We start from the raw sequence: 10,334 nt of genomic DNA on the forward strand, positions 1-10,334 counted from the left end.
GCCTCAAGAAATATTAGGCTGTCAATAATTATACCTGCTCTGCATCAAGGAGCAGACTATAGCTATACCACTAGCTACATAAGCCCTATCAGGCTCAATTTACCGCAAGAATGAATCCTTTAGAAAGGAATGCAAGATTCTTGACAGCTCTTCAAGCTCCTTTAGGAAAACTGCTTGTGAAATGTCATTTCTGTGTCGAAACTGACCCAGGTGACGTCTACAGACTAGCAAGTTCCATAAGGATCGCCAGCCAAAAATATGACTACATCAAGACTGTAATCGAGACCCACAGGAATTTACTCCAAGCCGGTCATACTGTCTCAGACCACTTACGTCTAACAGAATCTGATCTCGATAACTATGAACATTCTGTTCAAACCAGTTTAGACCGATATAAGGAGGTGCTTGCGAAGCAAGATATTCCCGAGTGGGTGGATCAGATCTTTAATAGACCTGTATCCAAGCTAACACTCAGCTCAGATGAAATACTTGAGCTAAATCAAGACGAGGAGAATCCTCTAATCAATACTGATCACTATACAAGATCAACAACTGAAGATCAACTTTCATTTTCTAACCTCTCATCTAATACAGCTTCATGTGATGATTTGTTTACAGAGTCTGATCAAACTTCAGACCACTCTTCTCAATGTTCCCTGGATTCTATAAGTTCGATACATAATGCTACTGAATTAACTAGCTTATCACCAGAACCCAGAGAAACAAGTGAAGCTGCCGATGAAACAAGTGAAGCTGCAATGATCAGTGAATCTGAACCAGAAAATGATAAAGCTAATGCTGCAGCAGCAGCCGAAGCTGTAATCAAAGCTGAGGCTAAACAAGAAGCCTTAAGCAACACAAGTAATGGTCACAATTGCTCACAACAGCCTTCTAAAGCAAGTGCTAACAATGAGAAGACTATTATAAACCTTGTGCACCAATTATTAAATTTATCTTCACCAGAACAATCAGATGACTCTTTACAAGCTTTTAGTTTTCAGCTTGAGACTCTGATAAATTCTTTCAGTAAAGAGGTGGATCACCCAACTACTGAGTGGATGACTAAAATTATCATCCAAAGAAAATTGTCTGGTGACACACTTAATAAATTATATGTATGCCAGAATGGTAATACCCTGTCAATGCAGGATATATTTACAGGTTTGCGTAATATGAACAATCATACAGCAGACCAAGCAATTAATGCTAAATCTGAATGCACCAAAACTGTACCTACATCTGTTTCCTTGCCTGAAACTCCTAAAGTGACACTGTCACTAGGTAACCAAGGTGCTAATACTCAATATAACAACAATCAGTTAAATACTGATTCATCAGTGAGGCCTAAGAGTCCCACAGGTGCTCCTAAGAGACCTAATAGTCCAAAGAGCACTGCTAATAATCCATGTAACCAGAATCAGTCAAATACTGATTCATCAGTGAGGCCTAAGAGTCCCACAGGTGCTCCTAAGAGACCTAATAGTCCAAAGAGCACTGCTAATAACTCCACAGGTGCTCCTAAGAGACCTAATAGTCCAAAGAGCACTCCCAAGAGCCTGTTAATGGTTCCCCAGAGTACACCAAGTACTCACAAGAGAATAAATAACAAGCAAATGCAAGCAGCAAAACCATCACCACCTGCAAATACTGTTTTACCTAAACCGGTAACACCTAAACGATCTGTAGGATGGGGAATATGCTTGTTTTGCAATCAAAAACATTCTCTGTACAAATGTACTAATTATCCTAATAGAGACACAAGAGTCAGACGACTCAAACATTTACACAAATGTACTAGGTGTCTCAAACCACATAATGTTAACAGCTGTGACACCCCACTGAACACCTGCAATAGGTGTAGAAGGGGCAAGCATCATGCTGCACTGTGCAAATTAGTTAGGACTAATTATGTCAATCCTAGAATAGGACGTAGAGAATCTACACCAGTACAGTGCTGCAAGGTGCGAGATGTGTACAGCGTAACTTCCCAAGCATCTCAAGTGGATGCTGCTTTGCCTACTGCCCAACTTCAAGTGAAGAACAGAGGAACCAAGATCACCATACGTGGATTATTTGATCAAGGTTCCCAGAGAACTTTCATTACTCAAAGGGCAGCAGAGGCACTTAATTTACAACCAATAGGACAGGTAAAATTAAACTTGTCAGGGTCCATGATAAATCGAGGAACCCATGAATACACAGTAGTTCAACCGCTTGTACGACTAGGTAGTCAAGCCAAGGCTGTCCAAGCCATTGTTGTAGATCAAATACCTTTAGACTTAAATGTTAAGGGTCTGGGGTACACAGCCCACTTCCTGCAGGAACGTGAAATTAAATTGGCTGACAACAAATTAATGTCTGACCGCCTTAATAATGTAGATGTACTAGTAGGAGCCGACTACTATTACCAGTTCATAACTGGACATGTTAAACGATTGGGAATGAATATGCTCCAATCTGCAGGAGGCTACTTACTTACTGGTAAAGTTCTGAATGTGAACAAGCCTAAGCCTGCCAATAATAAATTAGTCAGCAGAAAATCAATTCTCCAGCAGCAAGCTAAAAGGAGAAACACAGCTGAGTAATAAACTCAGATTGAATGTAGTGCAATTGATACTCGCTGGGATGTTTCATAGCTCTCAGTGAAAATCAATAGTCCGTACTCAAACAAGTACAAGTCACAGCGACCAAACTATTGAATTCACTGCAGAGCTAGAATTATTCTCGACAAGTAGTAATTGACCACACTCAGTCTTCCTAGTTAAATTGTAATGTTAGGCTAGAGAAACTAGTACTCCCTAGGAATTAATCATGTTAGGCTAGAGAATCTAGCACTCAATGCCACTGGCATTTCCTGAATTTAATTATAAATTCACTAGGACCACTGGTCCACTATACTTGCGCTTAAAGGTTTGCCAAGAAAACCTTCTTAATACCATGTTTTCTGCACTAAGAGTTAGTGATAAATACTTGCATTAATTGTTTGAGTTGTTTTTTCTTTCGTTTCTGCTTATTTAGTGTAGGAGCACAACACGAACAAACTTGCACACTTACTAATAGGTAAGTGAATTTTCAGAGAACTAATATGTTTAATGCATTACCGTTAAACATTAGCATTGTTAATTAACATGCTTCATGAGCTTAACATAGCTCACCTTAGAATTAACGTAATAATATGAGTGCTCGTTCACCATGCGCACGAGCTTAATATTGCTCGCCATGATAACTGAATGACAAAGCTCCACCTCGTTAATACGAGTTCAATGCAACTCACCCTGTTAGCACTGCTAACGAGCTCAATGTAGCTCACCCTGTCAACACTGTTGACGAGTTCACTGCAACTCACCCTGTTAGCACTGCTAACGAGCTCACTGAAGCTCACCCTGTCAGCACTGCTGACGAGCTCAATGTAGCTCACCCTGTCAACACTGTTGACGAGTTCACTGCAACTCACCCTGTTAGCACTGCTAACGAGCTCACTGTAGCTCACCCTGTCAGCACTGCTGACGAGCTCACTGCAGCTCACCCTGTCAACACTGTTGACGAGTTCACTGCAACTCACCCTGTTAGCACTAGCTAACGAGCTCACTGTAGCTCACCCTGTCAACACTGTTGACGAGTTCACTGAACTCACCCTGTTAGCACTGCTAACGAGCTCACTGTAGCTCACCCTGTCAGCACTGCTGACGAGCTCACTGCAGCTCACCCTGTCAACACTGTTGACGAGTTCACTGCAACTCACCCTGTCAGCACTGCTGACGAGCTCACTGCAGCTCACCCTGTCAACACTGTTGACGAGTTCCCTGTAACTCACCCTGTCAGCACTGCTGACGAGCTCACTGTAGCTCACCATGTTCAAGAGTTTAATATAACTCGACCTGTTAATGAGCTCAATACTGCTCACCATGTTAATTTGTGTACATTTTTGCTCACGTTTAGCTTAGTCCCTTACTTAGGTAGGTTAGAAATTCAAACCATTTATTTAGGTAGGCTTAGGGACTTTAGTAGTGTCAACTGAGTACTAGCCTAATCTGTACTCACCATTAATTACAGTTGACTATACTTATAGAGACTGATTTAATAAACTCAAATTCATGTAAAGGTGATTTCGTACTAACAAGTTTACAGTGTCAAGCCTATGAGCTGCCAGTTAATTAGCTCATAAGTCAGAATGACTAGGCTACTAATCTCACTGTCGACTCAGAATTTTCCTTGATTTTAATGAATAAACTTTTCAGTTCTCTACTTTCTATTATTTAGCTAGTTAGCAAATTATTTGTACCATCAGTCAGCATGACTACTGCACGGCAGTGCACATTAAATTCAACTTCCTCATTTGAATTTGAGGTGATCGTGATGCTGCGTGATGTTATTGTCTAGTAACTCAATAGTTACAAGTCACAGCGACCCTAGACGGTGACCTTACTGTAGTGTCATAGTCTCCTTGATCTTAAATGACTAATAACACTTTACTGTATAATCATACAATAGTGTTATCAGTTCTTAGGAACTTATTCTGAGTTTACCTACGATTCAGCAGCTACGTAATACACCATTACATGTCACTGCGACCCTAGTTGTTGAGTTTATTGTGAGCTTTAGAGCGTTCCTGATTACCGATAACTTAATCATTTAATGTTTCAATATTTCATGCATGTTTCCACTAAAGGAAACTGCAAGCCTATTACAACTCTGAACAAGAGTAATTTCTTTCACTTCCCACTGAGAAAACTGTGATGATGCTACGATGTGATATCACGTAACGAAACATTACACGTCACTATGACCCAAGATATCGCATCACCGTAGATTCTGTTAGTTTAAATTGGGAGAGTTGAATTCTATAAATATTGTGTAGGCTACAAACATGTTTCAGTTGACATGTAAATAGCAAGACTCAAATTCTTGTAAGTCCTTGATAAATTCGGGACGTTCGTTATGTGTGTACTAACATACTAACCTACTAACATACTAATGTATTAATCTTAATTTTACTTCGGGATAGGTCAGTACAACACAGTACACTGCGACCCTGGGAATCCCCCCCCGGAGTTATGTTGGATATTTCCAACATCGAATACAGCATTGTTGTATTCTCATTACTTATTACTAATCATATTAATATTGTAGTAAGTAAAATTAACAACTCGTAGAATTCTCCTGTACTAATAATTCATCTGTGCATTAGGCTAGAATTCTCACGTCATCTGACGCCAGTATTGCGTCAGATTTCTTTACAGTAAAACACATTATATACAATTTGTGTGAGAATTAAATACGATTCTCCATAATTAAGGCATTCTGTATGACAACTGATTGCAGACGAATTGTTCTCTAACTAAAAGCCGAATAGAGCGTTAGAATTATACCGTCTACCTCGCGATAGTGTTAACGTCATCAATGAATGCTATGGGGAGACATTAATTCCTCTCCCTTGTATCTTTACTATTCTTAAATAGTTAAATAATAATATTTCGTTCCTCTAAATAATAAACCCGTCCAGTCTTTAGAGTTTCAAGCGCGAATGCGAGAAATATTAATGTTCATGCCAATAATTTGTGTAATGAACGTCGACTCGGCGTGGGGGGAGGGACGCGACGCCATGCTCACTCGGTGAGGGAGTCGGGAAGCGGACACGTGCAAGGCCAGAAGGAGGCAAAACCACGCTTACCGTACTCACAAAAGACGCCATTGTCCAGTAAATAGGACACGTGTGTCTATCTACAGATGAAAGCCGCCACTGTGAGGCGTGAACGACCTTGCAGATAATATCTTCAACTAGTGCTGGTGTTAAATAAGGGACCCCTAGACTTGGTTCCTGACGACACGTGATCAGCCAACTTGAAACGCATCAATCCAGGATAGGTTCGCCGGAGCCTGGGATGCGAAATTACGGCAATCTTAATACTTACACAGTGCCCACAGCTAAGTACCTTTTATTTGATGCATCATTTACAGGTTTAATAATAGCGGGGTGATTGCGCGTCACGCGGCACGACAACACCTAATAACAGGTGATTAGAAATTTCTCTGTAGATATCAATAATCTTGAATATGTATTGAGTAGTTAAATCAATTGCTACTGGTAGTTATTTATTTTGCAGCTCGAGAGACGAATTCCTCATGCTGTCTTCTCCATGTTAACCGTGTCAGACGTCGGTGTACCAGACTTGGAGATTAAGAGGACTGCCAGGGTTATCTAAAGGAATCTATTACCAGCTAAGGCTTATTTCTTTTACTCATAACATTGCAATTTGATACATTCAGAATGTTTTCAACATAATGTGTGATTTACTGTAATTCATTATTATGCTCATATTCATGTTCTTCTTTGTATGAATAATATTATATTCTACATTAATTATAGGATTAGATTATTATTAATAGAATTAGTGAACGAACCACACTGATTCCTGGACGTACTGACCTCCAGTAATAACCCCCCAATGTAGGTGTTTGAGGTTTGGTTTTAATAATACAGCCCATTAATTATTCTCATGATCATACTTTCTAGTCATATCCATAGTTACTGGTTTCTTCTAGAATTTTATCTAATGATCTGAAATTCTCAGTTTCCCTCTTTACTTTAAAAGCGGGTGGTCCTTCGTAATTTAATTTACTACTTTAATTATTAATTAATCAGAATCAAACCCAAATATCCCACAACACCCATGTTCAAGCACGCCTCGCACGCCCATGTTCAAGCACGCCTCGCACGCCCATGTTCAAGCACGCCTCACACGCCCATGTTCAAGCACGCCTCACACGCCCATGTTCAAGCACGCCCCGCACACCCATGTTCAAGCACGCCTCGCACGCCCATGTTCAAGTACGCCCCACAAGCCCATGTTCAAGCACGCCACGCACACCCATGTTCAAGCACGCCTCGCACACCCATGTTCAAGCACGCCTCGCACACCCATGTTAAAGCACGCCCCGCACACCCATGTTAAAGCACTCCTCGCACACCCATGTTCAAGCACGCCTCGCACGCCCATGTTCAAGCACGCCTCTCACACCCATGTTCAAGCACGCCCCGCACACCCATATTCAAGCACGCCTCGCACACCCATGTTCAAGCACGCCTCGCACACCCATGTTCAAGCACGCCTCGCACACCCATGTTCAAGCACGCCTCGCACACCCATGTTCAAGCACGCCCCGCACACCCATGTTAAAGCACTCCTCGCACACCCATGTTCAAGCACGCCTCGCACGCCCATGTTCAAGCACGCCTCTCACACCCATGTTCAAGCACGCCCCGCACACCCATATTCAAGCACGCCTCGCACACCCATGTTCAAGCACGCCTCGCACACCCATGTTCAAGCACGCCTCGCACACCCATGTTCAAGCACGCCCCGCACGCCCATGTTCAAGCACGCCTCGCACACCCATGTTCAAGCACGCCTCGCACGCCCATGTTCAAGCACGCCTCTCACACCCATGTTCAAGCACGCCCCGCACACCCATGTTCAAGTACGCCTCGCACACCCATGTTCAAGCACGCCTCGCACACCCATGTTCAAGCACGCCTCGCACACCCATGTTCAAGCACGCCCCGCACGCCCATGTTCAAGCCCGCCTCGCGCACCCATGTTCAAGCACGCCTCGCACACCCATGTTCAAGCACGCCTCGCACACCCATGTTCAAGCACGCCCCGCACGCCCATGTTCAAGCACGCCTCGCACACCCATGTTCAAGCACGCCTCGCACGCCCATGTTCAAGCACGCCTCTCACACCAATGTTCAAGCACGCCCCGCACACCCATGTTCAAGCACGCCCCGCACACCCATGTTTAAGCACGCCCCGCAAACCCATGTTAAAGCACGCCTCGCACACCCATGTTCAAGCACGCCCATGTTCAAGCACGCCTCGCACACCCAAGTTCAAGCACGCCTCGCACACCCATGTTCAAGCACGCCCCGCACGCCCATGTTCAAGCACGCCTCGCACACCCATGTTCAAGCACGCCTCGCACGCCCATGTTCAAGCACGCCTCGCACACCCATGTTCAAGCACGCCCCGCACACTCATGTTCAAGCACGCCCGCACATCTATGTTCAAGCACGCCCTGCCCACCCAGGTTCAAGCACATGTTCAAGCACGCCTCGCACACCCATGTTCAAGCACGCCCCGCACACTCATGTTCAAGCACGCCCGAACGTCTATGTTCAAGCACGCCCCGCACACTCATGTTCAAGCACGCCCGCACATCTATGTTCAAGCACGCCCTGCCCACCCAGGTTCAAGCACATGTTCAAGCACGCCCCACACACCCATGTTCAAGCACGCCTCACATACCCATGTTCAAGCACGCCCCGTACACCCATGTTCAAGCACGCGTCACACACCCATGTTCAAACATGTCCCGCACACCCATGTTCAAACACGCCTCTCACACCCATGTTCAAGCACGCATGCACACCCATGTTCAAGCACGCCCCGCACACCCATGTTCAAACATGTCCTGCACACCCATGTTCAAACACGCCTCTCACACCCATGTTCAAGCACGCGTCACACGCCCATGTTCAAGCACGCCTCGCACACCCATGTTCAAGCACGCCCCGCAAGTAGTAGGGATGGCAGTCCACAGAACATTTTTTTTTTCTGGGGAAAAAATGTTCTGTGGGAGCCATGGTTTTCAGGTCCAAAGGGAAAAAATGTTCTGTGGGAGCCATGGTTTTCAGGTCCAAAGGGAAAAAATGTTCTGTGGGAGCCATGGTTTTCAGGTTCCAAAATCCCCTGTGTGAGCCATGGTTTTCAGGTTCCAATATCGTCTGTGTGAGCCAGGGTTTTCAGGTAAATTTTGTCAGTCACTGATTTTAGAAGTTTGTTAAAGTTCTTATGAGAAAAATAATTTCCGAGACATAGAAGTTTGTTAAGGCCTTATGGGACAAATTCAAGTAACGTATGTAGCTCTTTAGGGCTTCCAGGAGAACTCTACAGACATATTTTACATGTTTTCAACTTACAAAATCGTCTATGTAAGCCTTAGTTATTCATATAAATTTAGAAAATCACCTGTGTAAGTCATGGTTTTCAGGGTTTCGTACATCACACCCCCCTCCCTCCCCCCTTACCTCGCAATCTCTCGCGTCACCTTTATTTACCTTACGCCCGGCCAGCCAGACCTCTTATCTTATCTTCTCCATAATAATATCTCAACTGCCCCTCCTCTCTCTCTCTCTCTCCTTTCATTCAGTTCAACTATTTTCCCACATCGTATGTTTGCTCCTTTTCATTAAGCAAGTCAGTTTTACACAAATAAATCATGTTAGTAAGCATGTTCTAGCTCACGTTCCCCCACCTTAGTCCCCTGTCGTATAATGAATACTATCATTCCAATCCCTCTAAAATTTTAAATAATCATATTTCAAATGTAGTTCAATACAGTAATTTAGTTACCAAGCTCCAGCGCTTGTCCTCCGCCTTAGCTCTCTCTCGTATCTTCGTTAGTATCAGTCCAATTTCCCTGAAATTTTTACCCTCTGTATTTCGGGCACCGTAAATAGGATCAAAACAGTTACCAAGCTCCAGCGCTTGTCCTCCGCCTTAGTTCTCTCTCGTATCTTCGTTAGTATCAGTCCAATTTCCCTGAAATTTCTACCCTCTGTAATTCAGGCACCGTAAATAAGATCAAAACAGTTACCAAGCTCCAGCGCTTGTCCTCCGCCTTAGTTCTCTTTCGTATCTTTGTAAATAAACTATCAATTTCCCTTAAATTTTTACCCTCTGTATTTCAGACACCGTAAATAAAATCAAGTCAGTTATCGAGCTCCAGCTCTCGTCCCCGCCTTAATTCTCTTTCGTATCTTTGTAAATAACCCATCAATTTCCCTAAAATTAAAAGCAGACATACTTCAAAGTTAGTAAATAAGATCAAGTCAGTTACTGAGCTCCAGCTCTCGTCCCCCACCCTCTTCCACCCTCAAGTCTTTGTAAATAAACCATCAATTTCCCCGAAATTTTTACCCTCTGTATTTCAGACATAGTAAATATGATGAAACAATTATAAAACTCTAGCTCTTGTCCTCTGTCCAAGTTCACTCCTGTAAATTCATTACTATCAATCCAAATCCCCCTGAGATTTAAACACCCAACTACATTTTCAGACATAGTAAATAAAAACCAGTTCAGTTATCAAGTTTCAACTCTTGTGCCCCAGCTTAGTTCATTTGTGCAAGTTCTTTATTTTCCAACTAAATCACCCTGAGATTTAAGATCACCTTATTTTCTAACGTAGTAAAATTAATCTGGACATTAGCCTTAGATCATCAGACATAAATATATTCGATCAAGTCCGTCTCCAGCTTATCTCTTATCCGA

The sequence above is a fragment of the Procambarus clarkii genome, chromosome 72 (assembly GCF_040958095.1).
Source record: "Procambarus clarkii isolate CNS0578487 chromosome 72, FALCON_Pclarkii_2.0, whole genome shotgun sequence".
NCBI lineage: Eukaryota > Metazoa > Arthropoda > Malacostraca > Decapoda > Cambaridae > Procambarus > Procambarus clarkii.